We start from the raw sequence: 26568 nt of genomic DNA, 5'->3' as shown, positions 1-26568 counted from the left end.
ATGTATATTAATCAAAAATCTTGTTTTGGAAATATTTTGTAAAAGCACTAATATTGGGGATGCACTGATTTATTGGCTGAATCAGTATTGGCTGATATTTGTCTGGTTGACTGCCATCGGCCTATGGTCAAATGACATGACGTCACCCTTTGCAGTGGCCGATGCATAGGGTTAAACACAGGCCTCCAGACTAAAGGCCACACACTTAGATGAATGAGCAGGTACAAGAAAAATACATTGACTGTCTGGTAAATGGGCTCTGTGATCTCATTGTAGTGTGACGAGATGGCCAGTAACAGCCAGCATCTGTTCCTCCTGTGTACAACAGAAAATTGTTTGGGATGGAGATCTTCCCCCGATGCCTTCGTGACAAAAGGATGCAGTAAACTCACTGTCGGACTCACCAGAGAACGCACCCCATTGCTTCCCTGATAATGCTACATTGTGAATGACAAATCCATGTTGACACTGGCAGGAGGAGAGCTCATTAACTTTAAGCACCTGGTGGCTGCACTTAACAGGTCACAGAGGTTGCATTGAGCTACATTATGATGCTTTCAAGCTTCATTCATTAAAAACAAGCATTGGATGAAGGTAAATTCTATCATTCTCAAGATGTTTCAGTTTAGATGTTTCAGTTTTAGAAGCCAAAATGGCTTATGAAGATACCTCTCCCATTAAATAACAACAATCATACATAAAAAGAAAAAGATAAAAGCGAAGATTGCATAATTGAGAAGAGGACTAAGAAGTAATGCAAAATTGAACAAAACAACAACACAAACAAATTACAAATGAGTCAATGAAGTGTTAAGAGTCTTTGCAAATTAGAGTCCTTTCAGTTGTGTTTGAATAACCATAGATGATGATTGTAGAGATGGAAGAAGGTTGTTCCAAACAGATGGTCCTCTGTATTTCAATGAAAATTCATTAAGAGAAGTCTGACAATATGGATGATAAATGTCCTTAGAGTGTCCTGTGGAATATGAGTGAGTGTCTGAGGAAGACTTGAAAAAGTTCTGGAAAACATTCACAAATGGTAAATGTTCACATTAAAAATTGATGAAAAAAAAGTTGATATTTTCCACTTTTTGGCAAAGTTAATCACTCTCAAAAATGTATTTTGAATTTAAAAAATCTCATTCTCTCTCTCGTGGGACATGTGGCAGCCCAAGCAGTATTACAATACATAATGTGAGGGTAAATTAAGCTATGGTAAAAAGTTGAAGTTGATCGACCAATAAACAAACTCTACTTCAGACACCAAATGACGTCATAGTCATTTTACAGACAAGTTCAATATGGTATTTCAAAGTTAGTTTTCTGTCTACTGCGGCCCCTAGAAATTTCATGTGTTCTGTGTTATCTTGTAAATTTTAGTTTTTGGCAAGGAACTTGAAAAAATAGAGTTGTTTGAAGAAGTTTGTGGATGTGTTCACAGCAATATAAAACAGATATTTGAGAAGGAATTATGGTATTTTATATGCAGTAAAAAGGCTGTTAAAGCTGCATTCAAAGGTTGTGTAATGAAGGGCTTAATTACTATAACACAGTCAAATAAACATGAGTATCAGCTCAAAAATATCAAAATCACTGCTTCTCTAACCAATATTCTACCTGACAATATGGCTGTATCTGGTCAAAACATATCACCCCGCCTGATTTATTTTCCCAACATTTTTTTTTCCATCCCAAAATATAAACTGATTAAGATTATCATATATGGACTGAACACATTCAGTAAATAAAGTATTAAAATGCCTATTAAAAATGTCTAAAATGATGACCTTACCCGACCCCAAATTAACCACCTGTCGCCACTCACATCGCTCTGCACACTCTCCGTTTGTTCAGCTGTTTTGTCAGACTGCGTCTGTCTGACTGCTTGGCTGACTTCATATTTACTAATGAAGCATGTTAGTGACAGAAACGCTGTGCTAATCCTGCCCTGGCTACAGCGCTTAGTAGAATTACACACACAAATGAACAGACAGACTATCCAACAGGCTGATAGACAGGAAAACATAATGCAGACACTCTGTTGCATGGACACCTGGAGGCACGTCAGAGCTGGTCTGAATTCAGAGACAGTGTGTGTGTGTGTAACTGGGAAGTTTAAGGGTTAATGTCTCATTTCCCCCCCTTAAAGGAAAAACAAAATAATTTTAAGTGAATACAAACACATTCCATCAGCTGTCCGTCTTTTCAAGGCATGTCTGAAGACTTAAACAACATTTTCATCATCAAGTATTTACCGAAATTCAAAGATTTTCGAGGCATGTGGGGGCCATAGCAACAGTTTTGTGTTCCTCAAGACAGGGGATTGAGAAGAGCTACTCCGAGACGAGTCTCAATAACACTCCACTTCTCTGCTGATGCAATGCTGATGATATAGACGAAAGTCAAAGATAACAGTCTCTCATTCGCAAACACACTGGGGCATACACACTGAAAAAGCAGATATGAGTATGCTCACAAACCCACACACATAATATGATTGCATGCACAATCATTTTCCATATACACAAATGCTTGCAAGCAGGAACACAATTTGGTTTGTCAAAAGTCATCTGTACAGCCATATAATTCAGTCAAGAGCTGGTCAAGCGCAGACAGTGCTAAAAGAATCAAAAGTGAAGGAGGCGTTTGCTGAAAAGAGTTGAGTTTTTGGTGTGCAGCAAACCACTTCTTCATTTGTCACACAGATTGTACTCGGAAATAATCTGGCTGATATTGAAAGCCTCCACTTTTGAATACACTGACACCCCAGACAGACGGCATTTAGCCTACAAATAAAGAGTCTCACTGCTGTTCACATCTAAAGTAACCCCAGTGTTTGACAGACTCCTGGGACTATTTTCATAACAGTCTTTTGTTTATATATCTAGAGTGCATTGTAAGAGCAGGTGGAAACACAGCGGCATTAAAAGTAGCACATCTGTCAGAAGTTGGTATTCTTATCTTTAGTTATGGCCAATCAAACAACCTATTTTGCTTCTCTTTAGAAGTAATGTGCTTTTTATTCTGAGAAAGAAGGCAAAGGCAGCCCAGAGCAAATCAACTCTTCTGGAAAGGAAACTGATGATGTCCCACTGTAGCATAGGAGGTGCAGGACCATCACTCCTTACAACAAATTAACTTGTGAGAGCAGCTCATGTTCAAATAGAGGTAGGGATGCAGCAACATTTAAACTTTGGCCGACAGTCGATGGTTGTTGTTCTCTTAATAACTGTATCAAAGTCATTCAGCCCGTCATTACACTACCTCTGAATGAGCATAAATTCAACCATACACATTTATGAACAACCTTTAAAATGACCTTCTTCCACATGAAAACATTTTTTAGAAACTGCTTCAAAAGCAGTTTCTGCTTTTTGCAGATGATGTGGTTCTGTTGGCGTCACACTGTGAGCTCCAGCATGCACTGGGGCGGTTTGTAGCCGAGTGTGAAGCGGTCAGGATGAGAGTCAGCACCTCCAAATCTGAGGCCATGGCTCTCTGCTGGAAACCAGTGGATTGCCCCCTCCGTGTTGGGAGTGACATACTGCCGCAAGTGAGGGAGTTCAAGTATCTTGGGGTCTTATTCACGTGTGAGGGTAGAATGGAGCGTGAGATGGATCGATGGTTTGGCGCAGCATCTGCAGTGATGCGAGCACTGTGCCAGACTGTCGTGGTGAAGAGGAAGCTGAGCCAGAAGGCAAAGCTTTAAATTTACTGGTCCACCCACGTCCCAACCCTCACCTATGGTCATGAGCTCTGAGTAGTGACTGAAAGAATGAGGTCATGGATACAAGCACCCGCAATGAGTTTCCTCCTTGGGGTGGCTGGGCTCAGCCTTAGAGATAGGGTAAGGAGCTCGGACATCTAGAGGGAGCCGCCGATCCTTCGCATCTAAAGGGGTCAGTTGAAGTGGTTCAGGCATCTGATCAGGATGTCTCCTGGGCGCCTCTCATTGGAGGTGTTCTGGGCACGTCCCACTGGTAGGAGGCTTTGGGGTTGACCAAGAACATGCTTGAGGGATTACATATCTCATCTGGCCTGGGAACACCTTGGGGTCCCCCAGGAGGAGCTGGAAAGTGTTGTTGGAGAGAGGGACGTCTGGAATGCTTTGCTCAGCATGCTGCCCCTACGACCCGACTTCCAATAAGCAGTTAAAAATGGATGGATGGATGCTTCGATAGTCTTTTTGCTATATACACAATATATCATACAGTAATTTCCTCTCTGATGTCTATTTTATATTGCTGTAAAAACACCAATACATTTTTCCTTTAAACAATTGTATTTAACTTTCTTGACAAAAACTAAATTTCATAAGTTTACATTTGAACACATCATGAGAACATCACACGTTACCTCCACCTAATACTCATTTTTACTGAATAGAGCTTGAAAGCATCATAATGTTACTCAGCGCAACCTCAGTTAGCTGTTAGTTCCAGCCACTGGCTGCTAACAGCTAACATTAGCTAGCTCTGCTCCTGACAATTTCAACACAAATTTGTTGTTCATAGTGTAGCATTATCAGCAAAACAATATGGTGTGTCACCTGATGAGTCAACAGTGAGTTTACTAAACCTTTTGTTCCGATGGTGTCCCGGGAAAGATCTCTGTTCGTCGCAAGTACACTTGCTATTGTCCCCTGAGATGATGGGACATGGTTTGTCTCGAGCCCTGCTTTTAATTGATGTGACACAACAGGAAAACATCGGCCACTGCCATCAGTGGGCGTCATCTTATTTGCTGATAGGCCAATGGCAGTCAACAAGGCGAATATTGGCTGACATCGATGTGCACCCAATAAATTGGGTGATTGGGTAGATAAATTGTAAGAAACAGTTAAACAATATTAGAAACCAGCTGCACCTCTTGGAGATCATTCTTGTCCACAGGAGGGGAGCATCAGCCATCCACTGCCTGATTTCTAGAAAGAAAACAGCCTCTGTGTGTCATGCTGCACGCTGACTCTTCTATGTGAAATGACAGTAAAACGCACTTCAATTATAGGGAATAAAATTGTTGATTTTCTTCCAAAGAATTAATGTGAGTCAAATTGGCCAGTGTCAGCCCACACATGGTCTGAATCGGCAGGCTTTCACTGCGTGATTGTTACTGACACTTCCCCGACTGTGCCTCTCCTCCCACATGAGTGCAGCCAAGGTCGTGATGAGTCATCAAAAAACAAAATGGAAACAGGTGAGAAAAAAAAAAACATGATGAAAATGCTGTTTTTCAGGTGCAGACCCCCCAAGACTATGCAGCATGCACTGTCACAAGCACAGATCCCCCTTAAACTCCCAATTTCTTACTAAGCCTTGCACTTTAAGCGCAAATCAACAAAATGATTGAGTTGCCCAAAACCCACTAAAATCTGACCCTTTGTGGGCTGCAGGAACAACAAAATAAACTGCAAAATCCTGAAAGGATCTACACCTTCATCTCTGTACTTTACACCTTAAAGCCTCTGGTGCTTCAGAGGCCAGTTACATGAAAAGCTGAAAGATGAGACATCCTGCTGTCAGTCAAGACTCCACTGTGTCATCTGACAGTCCTCTTCCTCGCAGAAGGCAATTCTGTTGAGATCCTTTTGCCTAAAATGCTGCATATCTATCAGCATTAAATCTGACAGTGTGAATGATTCACTATCTTTCTTCACAGGCTTTGCTGAGCTGAGGTTGGATGGGATGCTAAACTGTAATAGCGAGGTGACACATCTGCTGTGACACACACTCAGATTGGGTCACTTCATATGCAACACTGAGCCACAAAACACAACAAAGCACCTTTGTGCTGTCTGAGCGTGTGTATCATCCCTATGTGTGTGACTGTGCGAGTGTGTGTGGGTGATCCATGGTTTGTCTAAGGGCTGGTAGACAGGGCCGTGGTCATAAATCCGCCCAGCCGTAACCACGGTGATTTGCAGGTTCAGAGAAACCATAAACATCAGCACTGAGCGGCCCGCTGCCCTCCGAGGAGGCTGAATTAAGTGGTGAGTGTGTAGCTGTGTGTGTGTTTGTGAGTGCCAAGTGTGTGTGTGTTCCTGGCTGAATGAGTGTGTGTATGAATTTGCTCAAGGGCATCCCTTGCTGGAGATGAGAGGCAAGTTTGGTGATTGGCCGGGGGTCTAAGGGGTCATTAATCTACGCTGCTCCATTGGCTGTGACGGCAGAGGGGAGGGGTTAGTACAGCTGGTCAGTTAGCTGCTGTCAGCTTTCTAATCTGGATCATTCTTCAATATTAGATGGAGTGTGCACAGGATCACTGGGGCCAAACTGGATTTACTAAAACTAGATTTCTCTGTCCTGTCCCTTTTAGTTTCTTGCCATTTTTGTTATTAGGCAGCACAGTCTCCTTATTATATATTTATTTATCCACTGGGCTTTAGAGGCAATTATTTAAGATGAAAAATGCCTTTAAACTTGTTTTTTGTTGTCTCTTTAAATAATCCTGATGGCACTTGCCCTCCCTATCAGCATGACAGCAACAATAAGCTACTCTGAACCAGTAGGAAATAGCATGGTACCTTAAAGGGATAGTTCAGATTGTTTAAGTGGGGCTGTACTTATCTTAGCCTACTTTTCAATGGTCAGTGTATTACAGACAGCAGAAGGCAGTTGGCACACCCCCAGTTTGGAGAAGCAGACTGGAGTACCATTACAGAAGCTCAGTAATGCATTGCTGTGGATAGGAGTTCGCGGCAAAACACATTTCAGCCTCTTAATAATAGGCCTACCACTACACTAACAACATCTTCACCACTTTACCTTGCTGTCAGACAGCTCTGTCCTTTGGCACTACATTCTCTTAACTGTACAACTTACATATTCTTCTTTCGTAGTCTTGCAGGTGGACTGTCGATGTCTGCATTTGGTACAACTAGCCACAGCTGTTTTCATTTCTTTGTTTGAACAGCCCAGAAAAAAAAAAAAAACAGCCATCATCTTTGTAATCTTGAGAAAAAGTAAGTTTCTGTTCAGTCAGAACATGCAACAACACTTCCTGACCCAAATAGCTGACCTGCGGCGTAACTGACCTTTCGCTAAGCCCCACCCTTTTATGACGGTCTGACAAACTGCCAGAGTAAGCATGGAGCCCACACTGTAACTAACTGCACTCCCTGAAGAAATATTATCATACTTTTGGAGAAATTAAACAGTGATTCCAGAGAGAAGCAGACAGAGGGGTCTACAGTCTGTGTTTGAAGGATATATCCAGGATGTCAAACTGACTCAGCAGCAACAACAGGTTCAAAAGACAAAGATAGTTAGAAGCTAAAGCCGAACTGTAGGCTACAGATCACAGTGTAAAAGTGAACCACCACATCACTGCTGATCGCCACACAAGACAATGAATATAAAGGAAAACTTTGCTGATATTGAACCAGCTGTGTGGCATCACAGTGTGTGCAGATGAACGGTGTTTGGCTTCGCCCCTGTGCTGCTGCCAGCACCCGGACCTCCACCGCTGGACAGGCAGGGATCTCCAGGGGAACTCAAACAACATTCATCTGTGCACAATGCAATGACACACAACTGGTTGAATATCAGCAAAGTTTCCCTGCTTCTCTTCACTGATTCCTGTACAGCAGGGTCAGTCTTTGTTAGAATATGGAATATTCTATGGTTGAAGAATGTAGCGCCAAATAAAAGAGCTGTCTGACAGCGAGGTAAAGTGGCAAGTAACATAGCATCCACTCAGACTGATATTGATTTTTTTATAGAATAATATAATAACTGCATGAAGAGTTGTGTTGAGGGGATAGTAGTACTTGTCTTCTGTTGTCTGTTTTTAAGAAGGCACATTTCAGCTTTTTCAGATCATGAATGGAGCAAAGAAGCTGGTGCCTTTTTTTTTCTTTTTTTTTTTCTTTACAAAAAAATAGAGGTTATATTTGGGTTGCAGGAAGATAAAATAGATAGTAACAATAACAAGGAAATGAATAGGGAGCAAACCTAATATAAAAGGATGCCAGGAGAAGTAGTAAAATGTTAATGGTTTCTTTGTAAGTTATTTTAAAAGGTTGCATGAGCTGTTTGCATGTCAGTTTGTGTGCATAAAGTATGTGCTATTGGTGCTAAACATAAAATTTGTAAAGTGTGAAGGCAGCGGAGAAGGGAAGCTGTGCACATGAACATGAGGAAGGGAGAGGGGCTGTTGGAAGGGTCTGGTATTTTTCCACTTTAATTATATTTTTATCTCCTTTCCCCCTCCTCTCATCTCCTTCTCTTAATCATTTTTATTTTCTCTCTACTACCATTTCTCCAAAACCCTTTCTCCTTTTATAGGAGGAAGGATGGACAGTCCAATCTCCCGCAAGATTGTTTTTCTGTTCCAGTAGGATCCTACAGTAGCTACTCTACAGGCTGGTGTGTGTTTACAGCTGCTGTATTCTTGATAAATGAAAGAATATAATTCAACGTGTATTATAGCCAACATCTGCTGGACAGTGATAGGCTGCAGAAAATTTAGGACTCTAAGGCCCAATCCCAGTACCCCTTGTCCGCTACCCCTTAGCCCTTGGCCCTACCCCGAGCCATTGCCCACTACCCCTTGGCCCTCTAAATGAAGCAACAAGGGCAACCTGATCTCACAGAAATACGTGAAATGACCACGACCTCTTAACACTGCATTCCGTGGTGGCAGCACGTAATGGGTTGAAATTACGTGCTGCCACCACGAAAACAATGCCAATGTAAAGTCAATTAGGATCCTCTCCCATGGTGGACACACGGATTCCCTGATTCAATCACGTCACGTCAACCTGGTTTTCCTCAATGATATCTTTAACATTCCTGTACACACACAAAAACGCGGAAGTGTTCTTGATAACTCAACAATATGACAGGTTAATGTCAAGGCCATAAAATAAAATAAATGTATTTTGCCAGCTTTTGATAGCGTAGGGCTTTAAGAGCATTGTGCTGTGGGCGGATGGGGCGCGTTCCACTACTGTTTTGTAGCTGCTGTCCGCCGTCTGTGGGCTTAACGTCATTTCAGATTGCCATCCGTCTGCCGTAACTGAATCCAAACGCCACTAATAAATAAATAAATAAGAAGATAAAAATAAGGCTGAGCACGGAAGAACCAGAGAGGAAACACCATCACATGGAGCCGTCTGCCCCTGGCAACCCGGCCACCCTCCACTCCACCAGGGGGGAGCGGACCCCAAGCCAGCACCACAGAACCAGCGGCTGCCCCGCTGGTTATACCTCCGACCGTGGCAGCTGTCACACAAACCGCTGCTGAAAATTATACATTTTGATACAGGTAGGCTATATACATATTGCAAAACTCTGTAAAAGTACACCAAAGCATATTTTCGTTTCCAAATATTTATTTGAAAACGAAACCATTCATACGGTCAATATAAAACATTTTGTTAGTAATAAAAAACAAATGGAATCTCAATGTGACCATGCCAGCCGGCGGGACTGTGGCTGAACCACTTCCAATGTTCATTCATTCATTCATTCATTCATTCAAGAGTATCAATAAAAAAAGTAATTATTTTGGTGATGTTAAATGTTTGATGTTAAAAGTAAATACAATAATAGGCTAAATAGTATCTAAGCAATAATAAAGTGTCTAAACAATAATAAATATTATCTAAGTTATCTATTAGGCTACCATTCCACTCTGTAAATAGATTTTAAAATTTCAATATAATTTTAATATTATTTTTGCTTATTTCATTATTGTTATTATTGGTTTTACTTTTTAGTAGTATTGTATTGTCTGAGCATGACTGATGTTAGTAACTATCTACAGTAAAAAAAGAAAAAACAAGCAAAGAAACAAACAAAACTCATTTTATACACTGGGCCTTCGAAGTGCTCTCTGAAACTACACCTGGCATGGCTTGTGTCCAAAAAATGAAAAAATCTAAACTTTGTCATAGAGCTAAACCAAATACATCATTGGAAAGGTCTCAACCTGGAGAGTAACATATGTCAGTATTAAGATTCTACATGGCTCCTGCTTTCAGCCATTGACCTTTGAACCTTGACCTCAGTGCATGTTTGAGGGCTTATAACTCAGCAACAAAAGGGGACAGACATGGGACCAACTGTTATAGAGAGCTCTTGACCTCAGCTATCATGTGAGTGTAGTCAACAACTGAGGGTGCTGTCAGATATGGATAAAATATGGATAAAATTAATTTTCACCCATTTAGAAATTAGATATTTAAAATCTGATTACACAAGTGTGTTTACCATCCCCTTAAAGTCCACAGTGTACTCTCAATTCAGTATTTACAACTTCCAAATCTGAGAAAAACACTTAGATTTTTAAAAAACTACGATTCCCGCCATGCAGTTTGATACATATCAGCAACATAGTTGTAGTTCTTCTGATTTGCAAAGTAGGGCTCTAAATAGGGTTGTAAAAAGATATATCTACTGAATATATCTAATATCAAGTAAAGCCGAACTAGTTATTACACTGCACCTAGATGAAATATGGTAAGAAAAAGTAAAGGTGTCGGCTAATTTTCGATATTTTAGCTAATACACTAGAAACAGCGTTTTTGGGACAGTAGGTTCGTTTGCGGCTTGTAAAATAGGGTTGTAAAAAGCTACTGAATAAATCTAATATCTAGTAAAGCCGAAGTAGTTATTATACTGCATCTAGATGAACTATGTTAAGGAAAAAAAGCAAGGATGTTGGCTAATCGTAGCTATTTTAGATAGTACTCTAAAAACGGTGTTTTTGGGACGGGAGGTTTTTTGCGGCTTGTTGTAAAACAGGGTCGTAAAAAGATACATCTACTGAATATATCAAATGCCTAGTAAAGCTGAACTAGTAATGACACTGCACCTAGATGAAATACAGTACAGGCCAAAAGTTTGGACACACCTTCTCATTCAATGCGTTTTCTTTATTTTCATGACTATTTACATTGTAGATTCTCACTGAAGGCATCAAAACTATGAATGAACACATGTGGAGTTATGTACTTAACAAAAAAAAGTGAAATAACTGAAAACATGTTTTATATTCTAGTTTCTTCAAAATAGCCACTCTTTGCTCTGATTACTGCTTTGCACACTCTTGGCATTCTCTCCATGAGCTTCAAGAGGTAGTCACCTGAAATGGTTTCCACTTCACAGGTGTGCCTTATCAGGGTTAATTAGTGGAATTTCTTGCTTTATCAATGGGGTTGGGACCATCAGTTGTGTTGTGCAGAAGTCAGGTTAATACACAGCCGACAGCCCTATTGGACAACTGTTAAAATTCATATCATGGCAAGAACCAATCAGCTAACTAAAGAAAAACGAGTGGCCATCATTACTTTAAGAAATGAAGGTCAGTCAGTCCGGAAAATTGCAAAAACTTTAAATGTGTCCCCAAGTGGAGTCGCAAAAACCATCAAGCGCTACAACGAAACTGGCACACATGAGGACTGACCCAGGAAAGGAAGACCAAGACTCACCTCTGCTTCTGAGGATAAGTTCATCCGAGTCACCAGTCTCAGAAATCGCAAGTTAACAGCAGCTCAGATCAGAGACCAGATGAATGCCACACAGAGTTCTAGCAGCAGACCCATCTCTAGAACAACTGTTAAGAGGAGACTGCACGAATCAGGCCTTCATGGTCAAATAGCTGCTAGGAAACCACTGCTAAGGAGAGGCAACAAGCAGAAGAGATTTGTTTGGGCCAAGAAACACAAGGAATGGACATTAGACCAGTGGAAATCTGTGCTTTGGTCTGATGAGTCCAAATTTGAGATCTTTGGTTCCAACCGCCGTGTCTTTGTGAGACGCAGAAAAGGTGAACGGATGGATTCCACATGCCTGGTTCCCACTGTGAAGCATGGAGGAGGAGGTGTGATGGTGTGGGGGTGTTTTGCTGGTGACACTGTTGTGGATTTATTCAAAACTGAAGGCACACTGAACCAGCATGGCTACCACAGCATCCTGCAGCGACATGCCATCCCATCCGGTTTGCGTTTAGTTGGACGATCATTTATTTTTCAACAGGACAATGACCCCAAACACACCTCCAGGCTGTGTAAGGGCTATTTGACCAAGAAGGAGAGTGATGGAGTGCTACGGCAGATGACCTGGCCTCCACAGTCACCGGACCTGAACCCAATCGAGATGGTTTGGGGTGAGCTGGACCGCAGAGTGAAGGCAAAGGGCCAACAAGTGCTAAACACCTCTGGGAACTCCTTCAAGACTGTTGGAAAACCATTTCAGGTGACTACCTCTTGAAGCTCATGGAGAGAATGCCAAGAGTGTGCAAAGCAGTAATCAGAGCAAAGGGTGGCTATTTTGAAGAAACTAGAATATAAAACATGTTTTCAGTTATTTCACCTTTTTTGTTAAGTACATAACTCCACATGTGTTCATTCATAGTTTTGATGCCTTCAGTGAGAATCTACAATGTAAATAGTCATGAAAATAAAGAAAACGCATTGAATGAGAAGGTGTGTCCAAACTTTTGGCCTGTACTGTATGTTAAGGAAAAAGTAGGCATGATGGTTCATTTCAGATATTTTAGCAAGTTCTCTAGAAACGGCGTTTTTGTGATTGAATATTTGAATAGGCTATAACAAATATCTAGAACAGCCGAACTATCACGTTATTACCATTATTATTATTATTATTGGTGGGAAATTATAACAGAGAAATGTATTTGCCGTTTTAATATCGAGGACACTTCCGCGTTTTTGTGTGTATACAGGAATGTTAAAGATATCGTTGAGGAAAACGAGGTTGACGTGACGTGATTGAATCAGGGAATCCGTGTGTCCACCACGGGAGAGGACCCTAATTGACTTTACATTGGCATTGTTTTCGTGGTGGCAGCACGTAATTTCAACCCATTACGTGCTGCCACCACGGAATGTGGTGTTAAGAGGTCGTGGTCATTTCACGTATTTCTGTGAGATCAGGTTGAACAAGGGGTAGGGGTTGAAATCTTTCCCTAGGAATTGGGACACCACTTGCTACGTCACCGCGTCGGTTACATTCGCGCATACGTAACTATTTTAAACAGGAAGCTGCGAGCCATCTACATTTCCAGCCAGCATCTACAATGGAGTCTCTGGTTGAGTTCATCCTACCTATCGCGCTTGCTGTATTTATCATGCTTCGTTTGATGAGCGACAGACGACAGGGAACTTCTGCTAGCCAGCTAACCAGCTAACATTACGAGACAGCGTAGTTATACTAGCTGCCGTGTTATCGTAATGTGAAAAATCTGACAATTTTGCAGAACAGGACAGATGACAGACACCAGATAGTACAAGCTAGCTAGCTAGCTAACAAGCAACCTGACGACAATAACGTTAGCTATGTATGAACTTTTTTCCCCTGTCTCTTGCTCTGTGTTAGCCATGGCGACATCTACCCCTCGCTGGCAAGTCAGCATCTGAAATCCCTCGTTCCGAAGGGCTAGTTTCATACCCACTACCCCTCGTTATGCCCCCTACCCCTACACGCAAAAAGGAATTGGGACACCCCTACCCCTCGCGGGAATGCGCAAATGTAGGGGTAGGGCCAAGGGGTAGGGCTAAGGGGGGGGGGGTATTGGGACAGGCCCTAAGTCAATAAGAAAGCACGTTAGAGAATCAAGAAGGCCCACACACAAGTTTCTTGTAAGGCCGGACCCTAAAATTGCTCTGAGTCTTCACTCAGCGTAACACATACTATATCAGTGGACAGACACTATTTGTGGCCATAAGTTGGAATATGATTGATTCAGACTGAAGGCCTCATGTAAAATCAATCCAGAAAACGGCTTTGAGATGGGGTGTGTGTGGCCAGTGATGGTGACATCGATCCAGCGCGGGAAAAAACACTGCAAGTGGCTCACTCAAGCTTCAATATGTGGGATAAACGTCTGTCGCCTTCAACTGGATTTATAAACAGCACAAGATTAGAAGGATGAAAGAGCAGCTGTGTACAGAGGAACAGTTCCTCTCAAACAGCATTTCGATGATGTGCCTCTGAAACCCCTCAGTGAGAGCATCAGAAATACTTTGACAGACCCATTGAAACTATGTGAACATATCAAACACACATTACTAAGGACACATGTGGCTACAGATTTATTTTATCCCCATGTCCTCTGCTCAGAAGATAAAAAAGAACTCAGATGTGATGCCTACATCCTTCTGCATTTGTTCTATTGAAACCAGTGGGTACAAAATGGTACCCCAGTGCTAAGTGATCTTTGGAACAGCCTGGACCATCTGTTGAGCATCTGCACTGAATGAAAATGGTTTTGCAAGGACAGCAATTTCGGAGGTACTGACGAGTACAAAAACTGCTGAAGCTGACTTTAAAAAGGATGCTGGGCAAAGTGCAGAAATCTCGAACCAAATGTGTTCAAGCTGCTGCACAGGCACTAACACAGCCAACGTTTTATTCCCTGTCGCTATGGTATATGTGAATCTGAGGTTTTTTTCTTTTCAGAGAAGCAGGCTAATGTGCTTTACAAAACTCAAACAAAAAAGAAAGACAGATAATTTTAAAGATTTTGATACTTTCCACACTTAGTGTTAAGCTTCGAGCTAAACCTGTGTGTCTAGAGTACTCAGAGAAAGTCACACTAGTTGAAGCCCTCTAGCACTGCCAATGAAAGATCTAACATAACAAAAATCTGTTTCTGCGCTCCCTTGTTTCACTGCAGAGACCTCTTCACCTTAATGGGCACAACTCTCTCACAACACACTGAATATTTCCAAACCTCAGCCGCAGTGAGTCATCACGAGTTGTATTATTGTTTGTGCCGAGCAAAATAAAAGCATACAAAAGCATGTTCATCTCATTTGTTCACAAATAAAAATTAGTCATTGCAATGTCACTATTCAGCATGCAAAAATGTGCTTTTATGTGGTGTGTGTACAAGCAGGCACAGGATGTCCCTGCCTTATAATGTTATAGGCCTGTTCAACCACATACATTCATTTAATTATTTAGACTCTGTTTATTCATTGAAATACATTAACAGACTGTACAGTATGTACTTGGGAAGGCTGATTATCTTCTCTAAGTATTATTAGCCTGTGAGTCACTTACACAGAGAAGCACAGAGAACACTTAACTCAAGTAAAAGGACTGTTAGTTATAAAAGTAAAATTACTTGTGAAAAAAAAATGCACTTAGGTCTTTTAAAATGTACTCTGGGTAAATGCTTCTGTGTTACATTTTAAAAAGAGAGGACTTTCAGTTTCGCAATGTGGTGTTAAGATGCACGCTGTTCTAGCTGCATATCATTTCAGCATTATCTTTTCGCAAAATATCATTTATCACAAAATGTTGTGTCCTCATATCGAAGTAATTACTGCACTTGAGAGGCGAAAGGCAGGTGGAAAAGGGACAAATGATGTCCAAACCATGGCGCTAATGTTTGTAGCAACTTGGCGGATAACACTGTACCACGGCTCACAACGGAGAAGCTTGTGGAAGAGCTTGAAAAACTGTAAGACAAGCTAACTCACAGTTCCACAAAATAATAGAACCAATACGGTCCCAAGTTGAATCGTTTCAGCACACCTTGGTGACTAAAGCTTTCGCTATCAGAGGGATGGAGACCAGCCTAAATGACCACACTGACAGGATAACGCAGCTTGAACTTGGGCTTCAGTCCGACCTAGGATCAGAGATAGAGGAGAATACAGCGCTCAAAACTAAAGTCGAAGATATGGAATCCTGTACAAAACGCCAAAATCTCCGAGTATTGGGACTGCCAGAAAATACGGAGGGGAAAGTTGCTAGGGACTTCATGGCCAAGTTATTCTCCGCCCTGCTGGGAGACCTGTTCTCTGGGCTGCCTGAGTCAGACCGTGCCCGCCACAGCCTACAACCAAAACCACGGAGGTCCACCAGAGGAGGCTCTGCAACCTGTTGTCAGATTTCATCAACATATTGAGAAACAAGTTGCTTTGAAGTGGGAAGAGGGAGAAGAGATGTTACGCAAGCGGTTACGTCAGTTGGAGGCCTCCACGTGGGGAAGACAGACAGGATGCTCAGAGTTTTCTTAGAACCATATGAGAATGGCATAATTCTGAGTTTTTACCTCTGGTGGAATTCACATACATTTTAGTGTGCCATCAGCTTATTAATAGCATTTTAACCTAAACAAAGAAAAGCGTAAAATTTCCAGAGAGGTAAGTGTTGTTTTAATCATTGTTGACAATGTTTTGTTTTTTATGCTCACCGGGAACTACTGATCCCAAATAGCTAGGAAAACCAAACAAAAGTTCAGGTCTCAGGAGGTTAAATAAGAGATATAATTTTGTTTTAGAAAGCTACTGACCATTTAAAAAAAGAAAACCGTGACACAGATGAGTTTTAACTTTTTGAGGATGTGATTATTATCTTTTAACACAGGTATATTTCAAAGGTGGCAAGAATCACTTGCAATGGCCAGCTCTCTCTACGGGCCCCTCCACCCCAGGGGCCACAGTCTACATTTACGCCCCTGGTCAAACCAACAATACACTTGTAGTCACTTTCTGTGTGCGCTTTATCAGAATGAACCAGAAAAAAATAAAATAAAACTGAGACAATTAAATTAAAACGATGGACAACAAATAAAGAGCCACGGACACCTCGGCGGGTGCAACAAACATCAATGAAGCATGAAACATCATGTCGCCAAAGCAGACAACACCGACGTATATTAGCAACACAAACTCCACAGCAGCAGCAGCTCTTACACAAAGTGTTCTGCAGACACAAGCCTCCGACGTTAACTGCACCTCCACAGTTTTTGTTGCACTCACCTGTGTGAACGTCACTCTGACAGTCTCACGCGCTGCTGTGTCCTCAACAACCTGCTCCAGGTTCAGCTTCTCTGCTCCTCCTTTCGCTGTCCACAGTAGAACCAGTCCACTCGGCCTCTCTGTCCCAGTAGAACCAGTCCACTCGGCCTCTCTGTCCCACTGAACTCCTCAGACTTTGCAAACACTTTGAGATGGATGCAGATGCGCAGTCACGTCAGGTATAATCCTCACAAACAGCAGAAAGGCCTCACACACGTCACAGCCACCTCCACCATCTTGGCCTAATCAGGCACCGGCACACACCTGTTAACGTGACATCATGGGTGTGTTTGATTTGTGTCACTCAGCATGCTAGCCGGGTGGTGCTTCATTAGGACAGATGCATTTTTTTGTACTTTCTTTCTTTCTTTCTTTCTTTTTACCAATCCCTTTATACTTGTTATTTTGCTCTTTTACTTTGTCTTTCCCTCTGTTTTTAACTCTCTTATTGATGCATATTTGTTTATTGTCTTAATTTCCTGACCTGAATTTCAGTGAAGGGATGAATAAAGTATCTATCTATCTATCTATCTATCTATCTATCTACAAAATCTAGAAAAAAACGTGTCTAATTCTTAGTAAATGGAAAATTGTTGATACAACACACACAAAAATATAATAGAGTAAATTTAATTTATTACCTCCACTCCTGCAACAAGAACTGATTTTAAAAAAAGAGCAGAAAATCTTAAAAACTAAATTGTCTTCCATTAACACTCTACTCACATCTCTGATACAGACTCCCTTAATACAGTGTTCTTATTCTGCAGGGTGAGAGTGATTAGTAAGCAGAGATGAGGAATTAGGCTTTACCGTAATGATGTGCGAAATGTTCACACACATACAGGCAACACACTGCACATAAGCACATCGATTTCTTACACACTAACCCAGACTCCGTACTGTGCTGTGGTTTGAACTGAATCGACAAAGAAGGCTTTTCCTTCCACTGAAAGCACTTTTAACCTTATACAAGTCTTTATATGAGCCTCATATAATAGTATTACTGTAATGTCATATGGTGCAATACCTTTCCAAGTAATCGGATGAAATCACAGATTCTACGGAAGAAAGTTATACGTGCCAAACCCTGGTCCAAGGTAAATGCTCCTGCTGACCCTCTTTTTCATAGGTACAATCTTCTGAGGCTCACTGAATGTAACATCTTTCACAATGCTTGTATATTGTATAATGTTATATTTAAGCTCAACAGACTCTGTGACCTTATTCCAATGGAGTCTTCCTCTTACACATGTGAGACTAGAAAACAGCATCTTATAATGGGCAAAAAAACATTTTAAACATTTTAAAATACAATTTGTTACATCTCCATTATTTCTTATGAATTCTACATGTACTTTTTTCTTCATCTGTTTTTGTAACAGAGTCATGAATTGAATTGATTGAACTGTATGCTGCAGGGTGGTTTCAGCTGAACAGAACTTCATTCTATCGGACGATTAAAGGTTACAATTTCTGATTCAAAGAAGAAAAAGAAACTGTCTTTTTGTCCCAGCCATTTTATCCGGTCAATAATCTCAACTACAGTATGAGAGAAGGCAAGAAGTCCTGCAGGAATTCTGTCTAACATAGCAATAATACAATAATCCCCTCAGTCTGCAGGGAGATCATGGATTAGAGCGGGAGAGAGAAAGAGCCAGACAGAGAGAGGAACAGGACGAGTTCGTTTGAGGAGCGAAGACACAGACGACAGAAAGATAAGTGAGAAGTTGTAAAGAGAGCAGGGGAGAAGAAGAGGAAGGGTGAGACACGGAGGTAGAGGAAAAGGTGTAAAGGTGAGAGACAAAAGTTGAAGTTTGTCTCCAGGCATTGATTAAACTCCTAAAAACTCATCTCTGTTCATCAGAATTAAATATCTGGAAGTTATTTCCATGAAAAAATGTCTTCGTGCCCTTAAAATAGCTAACATTCATTTTGTATGTGTGAATACATGAATATGCAAACAAGCCCCACCCCTGAGTCGCTCACCTGCAGCTCCAGCTCCTGTTCACCTTCAGTTTTGCTCCTCTAACACACCTCTGCTTGTCATTGGTAACACATAACATGCACCTTTGGCTCGTCTACGTTATCAAACAACTAATAATGTGTTGCTAATGTTAGTGAACCTTGTTTCCCCATCAGGCCAGCTCTGACAAGTTGAAGTTAAAGTGAAAGTTGCTTTGCAAACCACAGCTTCTCCTCTGATATCCTTTAGCCCCCTTTCCACTAAGGAATATGACACAGTTCAGTTCTATTTTTTCAGTTTCCACTGTGAAAAGTTGTGGATGGTACCACTGGAACCATTCTGTCCCCATTTTCGGTCCCCCCTCTGTTGGGGTACCTAGCACACAGATCTGGTACTAAAAGGTGGAGCTGTGAACACTGCAGTCTGTTGATTGGTCAATAGCGGACAGTCACTCTGCTCAGGACTGAGCTGTGGCTGGTTTTGAGGCTTCTGTAATGTAACCACTGTTCATACCGTGGAGAGTTTTATTAGTGTAACTATAAAATGAAAGGATGTTTTGCTGCCTCTGCAGCACCTGTTGTCAGAGATAAATAACTTGATTCACTGGGCCGACTGTCGACAACTTTTAAGGTGGACCTTAAATTTTACTGTGGCAATTCTGACCCTTTAGTTTTTATATGACATACACTTTTAGTAATGTTTTTAGTAAGCATTTGTATATATTCATTTCGACTGGGTTATGTGAGATACATACAGTGCCCTCCAAAAGTATTGGAACAGTGAGTCCAATTCGTTTACTTTTGTTGTAGACTGAAAACATTTGGGTTTGACATCAAAAAATGAATATGAGACAAGAGATCAACATTTCAGCTTTTATTTCCAGGTATTTACATCTGGATCTGATACACAACTTAGAAGATAGCATTATTTGTAATGGAACACAAAATTTTTAGGTGAGCAAAAGTATTGGAACATATAAACTTAAAATAGATTAAAGTGAATGAGACTTAATATTTAGTTGCAAATCCTTTGCTTTCAATAACTGCATCAAGCCTGTGACCCACTGACATCACCAAACTTTTGCATTCTTCTTTTGTGATGCTTTTCCAGGCTTTCACCGCAGCCTCTCTCAGTTGTTGTTTGTTTTGGGGGGTTACTCCCTTCAGTCTCCTCTTCAGCAGGTAAAATGCATGCTCTATTGGGTTTAAGTCTGGAGACTGACTTGGCCAGTCTAAAACCTTCCACTTCTTGCCCCTGATGAACTCCTTTGTTGTTTTGGCAGTGTGTTTTGGGTCGTTATCTTGCTGCATGATGAAGGATCTCCCAATCAGTTTGGTTGCATCTTTCTTTAAATTAGCAGACAAAATGTTTCTGTAGACTTCTGAGTTCATTTTGCTGCTGCCATCATGTGTTACATCATCAATGAAGATTAAAGAGCCCGTCCCAGAAGAAGCCATGCAAGCCCAAGCCATGACATTACCTCCACCGTGTTTCACAGATGAGCTTTTATGTTTGGGATCATGAGCAGATCCTTTCTTTCTCCAAACTTTCACCTTTCCGTCACTTTGGAAAAAGTTAATCTTTGTCTCATCAGTCCATAAAACTTTTTCCCAGAATTTTTGAGGCTCATCTCTGTACCTTTTGGCAAATTGCAGCCTGGCCTTCCTATTCTTCTTGCTAATGAGTGGTTTGCATCTTCTGGTGTAGCCTCTGTACTTTTGTTCATGAAGTCTTCTGTGAACAGTAGATTGTGATACCTTCACTCCTGCCCTCTGGAGGTTGTTGCTGATGTCACTAACAGTTGTTTTAGGGTCTTTCTTTACAGCTCTCACAATGTTTCTGTCATCAACTGCTGATGTTTTCCTTGGTCTACCCGTTCGACGTCTGTTGCTTAGTACACCAGTGGTTTCTTTCTTCTTCAGGACATTCCAAATGGTTGTACTGGCTATGGCCAATGTTTGTGCAATGGCTCTGATTGATTGTCCATCTTCTCTCAGATTCACAATTGCTTCTTTTTCACCCATAGACAGCTCTCTGGTTTTCATGTTGGTTCCACCTCTAAATGCAGTCTGCACAGGCAAAATCTATCGTACCCAATCTGAAACTGAGCTCAGACATTCAGTGCTATTTATTGTTTGAATAATCAATGTAATTGGGAAACACCTGGGCAACAAAACACACCTGTCAGTGACATGTTCCAATACTTTTGCTCTCATGAAAAATGGGTGGGTTCAAACAAAAGGTGCTATCTTCTAAGTTGTGTATCAGATCCAGATGTAAATACCTGGAAATAAAAGCTGAAATGTTGATCTCTTGTCCCATATTCATCTGTTGATGTCAAACCCAAATATTTTCAGTCTACAACAAAAATAAAGGATTTGGCCTCACTGTTCCAATACTTTTGGAGGGCACTGTATTTTCTAATGCTTATTCGGAGAAAAAAAAGTGTTGCGGAGCGTCATTCCTGTGGGCTCCGGCAACACTAAACCCCTGAGCTTGCCTGAGAAGGACTAAATGCACAAACCCACTATTTTTAGATATCCCATGGAGAGAGACTCTCATTGCAGCCTGTTTTATTTTGTTCAGAAAATATCATTTAGTGCACGATAAATGAGCCGCAGACTGATAAAGGAGGAAAAGCTGTGAGTGCTGGACAGAGCAGTGAGTGACAACAACCCCACCCACATTTAAGGGTGCTGTTTGCAGTGGAAACACTAGGATCTGGGTACCATGTCTGAAGGGTTACTTTTGGTTCCAAAGGTACCATACTGAAAGCGTTGGGTGGATACAAGGTCTTTGTTTCAACATAGTGATATGGGATTGGTTCCTTAGGTTTGTGATGTAACAAACCCTGGAGGTCAGAATCAGTGCTTGTGAGACTGCCATCGGTACACTGTAGGTGAAAACATTTAACCATAGTGTGGCATATAAAGAACACCATATGGACGTGTTAACAAAGGTAAAACTTTATTTTTAGTGGAGGGGGTCTTTAAAGACAAACAGAGGAAAACAACAGAGGAGAGTAAAATGGGAGAGAACAGAGGCAAGATGAGGCAAAGAGATAAAAAGAGCAGGAAATCCCCCTGAAGTGTGTTTGTGTCTCCTGAGAGGACCAAAGATCAGAGAGACAAGTGACCTTGTGGTCATCTGTCAGCCCCTCTGACACTGCTGGAGGCAGGATGTCTCTCCAGGGGAAAGAACACTCTGACACACACATAGACGAACACACTATTGTACAGTGCACTGAGGAGAACATATGTGTGTTCCCACATTTCCACTCACACATATAAACAAAGCAACGGCATGAAATAACTCGCTGCACAACACAAATACTGTTTTCACCTATCAAAGAGAGTAAACAAGATGGTGCTATATTATATCATAGACTGTATGGATTGGCTGGCGTCCTCACCATCGCAGTCAGTGTCTTCTATTTTCAACTCTCTCACTTTCTGTCTCCTGTTTAAGGTCACAAAAAATCACATATTACACACATAGGATACAGTAAGTTTACTGTGCAGAAGAAATGGGTCACCCATATCACAAAAAAGGTTATTGACAAATAATTCTTAACAAGGTCCACTCTCTGGAAGTGTTTTAGAGCTCTCAGTGACACAGCGCGGCCTTCATCAGCCGACAGGGTGATAAAAAGTCTGTCTGCACTCATCATTCAAATATTAGGTCAAAAACAGTGTGAACAGTTTTTACTGGAACTACACTTTAACGAGGAAAAAGTCCTTTTGAAAATGTGTGACGATGTTTTTCCCATTTTAATCACTCCACAAGCCTCCTGTGCCTTTCAGACAAAACTACATGGAGCCACAGCACACAGCTACAATACTGGGAGGATTTTTTTCCCGCCATGAGTACACTGTATTTATTCTCAAGGCAAAGGGCCAGTGCTTCTCACACATAAAATTATGTGAGATCATTTGGACCTTCAATCTTTTCAATGTGGGTAGAAATGCTCTGCAATTATTTTAATGTTTATTGGGGGTCATATATTGTTATTAGCAGGCGCAGGACATTTTCATGCTGGCCGAGGCAGCGGCTAACCACTCGTACAGTGCCTTATTAAAATGTCTGCTCTCATCCTGGATGACAGGACTGCCATAAGGAGAGGTCCATAACAGGATGAAGGTGTAACAGATGTCATAGAGGTAATGCTGGGGTAGTGCTTCCATACATCAGCACCGAAATGGAAGGACACAAAAGTTGCATCACTTTGATGAAGTAAAATGAGGGAATACAATTCAGTTAATACAGACAGCAACACTGGACTTGTGCATGTGTGCATTTTTCATTTATTAGTCAACCATGAAAAACAAACAAAATCTAATAAATCTAATGTTTAAATGTAGCAAAATGTTGCAGCAAATGTTACTGCAAGTTAGCAAGTTTTTGGTTGACGAGGCATACCAGAAGTTACAAGGTAGGCTATACTGTATGTATCGATCCAATATGCTATTATATATACAGTGAATAAATCTGACCATGCCAACATTTAAACATGCCTGTAAAAACAATATGACTGATCGGTTTTGGAAAATATACAGATTACTTCACTGGAGAAGGACTGACAGACTCAGATAGAAGTTCAGGGTCTTTAATCAGGCTCAGGTGAGTACACGGGTGATGAATAACAAAGGCAAAGGTGTCCAATTCGACAGGCAAAAACGGTCAAAAACACACTCACAAGAAACAGTAGGAAAATGCTGGAACTCCCACTCAAAGGTAGAGACGATCTGGCAACAATGGAGAGGAACATAGGGCTTTAAATAAACTAAGACAAGGGAGACAATGAGACACAGGTGAAACACATTAGGGCGGGGCATCAAATCACAAACGAGAGAACTTGACAGGATGTGGAATCTGAAACGGGACAAGACATTGGTTACTACAATACAACAGGAAACACAGGGATGACAAACATGAACTCAAGTAGCTTGATGGGTCATGACACTCAGGGACAAACCCATTTGTTCCTGCCGAATATATAAATCTAAAGGGGCTCTATGTGAAATTCAGAGCTAAGAGCTGTCTGGACACAGTTCAGTCAGGACCACTTAAGTCAAAGAAAACTTTATTTCCATTTGCAGCATTACAAAGAGGTATGGCTCTGTTCTGGGGCCTCTCTACCTTTCCTAGACCTATGCAGAAAGCCTTTTCCACACGCCTACGTGGGAAGCCGAAGGCAGAGAGAGAACACCTTTTTGTCCTTCCATGTGCAAACGAGGAAAGCCTGAGGCAGAGAGAGCACACATCCCTGCCCACCCATGCGCCTATATGGCAAGCCTAAGGCAGAGAGAGCAAACCTCCCTGCCCTTCCATGCGCCTACATGGAAAACCTAAGGCAGAGAGAGCAAACCTCCCTGCTCTTCCATGCGCCTACATGGAAAGCCTAAGGCACAGAGAGCAGCAGCAGAGACCCCCCTGAAATCAGCAGCACCAATGACAAACAGAAATGACACTGATAAGTCAGACAGAACATGAAATGGAAGAGCTGGGGTGGAGACGGGGTGCAAAGCAGCTTGCAGAGGAAGCATTCTCTGCTCGGGACCCCATTACTTTGCTATATCTGTACATAGCAAATAGTGGTTTGCTGCTATATTATTGCTCTGAAATTCGCGTACAGAACCTTTAAAAGTGGTAATTTTTTTCATGCTGGCTCAGGCACGAATAAAGTGTTAGTTTTAGTCTTTTCATGCAGTTACTCACAGCTAGACAGCATATAGTAAGATGAATTTAATAAATAAAATGTGGCTTCTGTATATGTCTAATAGCTATTCCAGGATTATACACTCTACATTTTACAGAGCAAATGTTGGTTAATGGTACTGGCCTCTGTCAATAAAACCTGCTGGAAACCAGGTTGATCCTTTTTGTCCTCTTCTGACCTCCTGCCAGTGATGTTCCACATCTCACCTCACACCTCCTCCGCTCCGCTCCCTTGCCGTGTATTTTCGAGCACTATTCCATCCTCCGCCTTCTCAGCATCCTGTGGACGGTGTTAGCTTTTCCTCTCACTTCCCACCCCTGAAAACCCTCTGCTGAGGTGGGACATACTGTGACATCTTTTGTAATCCAGGGTGTTTATTAGGAAAACAGCAGAGTGAAATGTAGGAATCGCAGTGTATCCACAGGGAGGCTGATGGAAGCAGTGGGAGAGACCAGAGGTGTCATCACCAGCTGCCCCAGAGACCAGGTTCCTGCCACAAAGCCTTCTTGAAATCCTGATGCAACACATAGGGTGTACTGTGACAAATAGAGCAGCATAACATTGTGCATATTAAAAAGAAACAGTCAGATATGGCCAAAAATGCACTCCAGAACTGAACGTTTTATCCAAACAGTGAGGATTTGCACTGGAAGTGAATTCTCCACTTAGTCTGATGTTACATGCAGCTGGCTGTGACCCATCTGAGGTTTCTGTGGTTCCTCTCACTGAAATGTGGCTAAAGTCTGATGCAGCAGTGATTAACATTTTAAATCCGGAAACCCAAATGAGAAATCTCGCCTCGTGAAGGAAACCAAAACATTTTACTACTCTTGCTTTACGGAGACCCACCAGATGTTGGCCCAGTTAGCGTGCTGGGTGCCAAAAGTTAAAATACCAGGGTCAGATGCATTAGACAAGCTGTGTAAGGGCAGACTGAATGTTGGTAAATGAACAAATCTGACTCCACTCTGAGATGGAGTGATTACATATCTACAGGATGGGAAAACAAATGAAAAGCTCCAGTTCTTTTCTGTTTATATCCTTGTGTTTTTTAGTATTTATTTGGACTACATTTTATTTATTTTATATGTGCTGGATAGATAAAAAATGAAATGTTTTTGTCTGACATAGGCAAGCTTTAAGTAAGCACTGTATTGTGTTGTCAGTTAAACAACATAGGAAAGCCCCAAACACTGTGGATGATGGACGTCATGGAAGAATGACAGGAGGAAGTTGTATAAGAACTGAAGGAGGAAGATGTCTTGAACTAAGAGGGCAGAAAAACCCTTAATGTTGGAGTGCAGTGAATTTCAGGAGTGAGACCAAGCATTAAAATTCAAACATGTATAATGTATGTGACTCTATGTGGGTTTTATGGCTGTTCAGAAAACTTTTTTTTTCATTTAGCAATGTGTTGCATCAAAGTCATTGCTCTCAAATGACTCATATCGTGTGGGTTTATGATCAAAACTCCAAACAAACATCTCACTGAAGCAGCCTCTGAACGCTATCGGAGTCAGAATTTTATCACAATAGTTTCTCAAACCTGGCATGCTAATTTGTGATAAAGACAAACTCAGTAAACACATTACCTTGGAAACAAGCCCTCGGCGAGGCATTTTCTGTTTGCTGTGATGCTGATGTTAATTTTCCACCCCTGTCTGCAGGATTAGTAGTCAAATCAAAACTCCAAGAAGAGTTGTGCAGTGTGAATGTTGAATTTTCAGAAGCTTTCGGTAGATTGCGAAACAACTCAAGGAAAAAAAAACATAATCAGGCTTTAGAGTTCTTTAACTTCTACTTAGTGCAGCAACATTTAAAACAACATACCAAATGTGTTTGCTTCTAAACATGTACATTAAAGGTTAAGGTCAGTTTTTCTGTCCTATCATTTAAAGGGACAGTTCACCCCAAAATAAAAAACCTGTAATACTGTAGGAAGAGGAAAGGGAGTCAATATTGCAAATGTCTTGGGAGGGAGAGTTCCAGAGGCGGGGAAGCAGGACAGCTGACGGCTCTAGAATCCATGGTAGTCAAGTGCGCAGATGGTGATGTGAGTTGGATTGCAAAAGAGGATCTAAGGGTACAGGAGGGTGTGTAGATATG

This window comes from Epinephelus fuscoguttatus, linkage group LG5 (assembly GCF_011397635.1).
Source record: "Epinephelus fuscoguttatus linkage group LG5, E.fuscoguttatus.final_Chr_v1".
NCBI lineage: Eukaryota > Metazoa > Chordata > Actinopteri > Perciformes > Serranidae > Epinephelus > Epinephelus fuscoguttatus.
Note: the sequence above shows the minus strand (reverse complement) of the source record.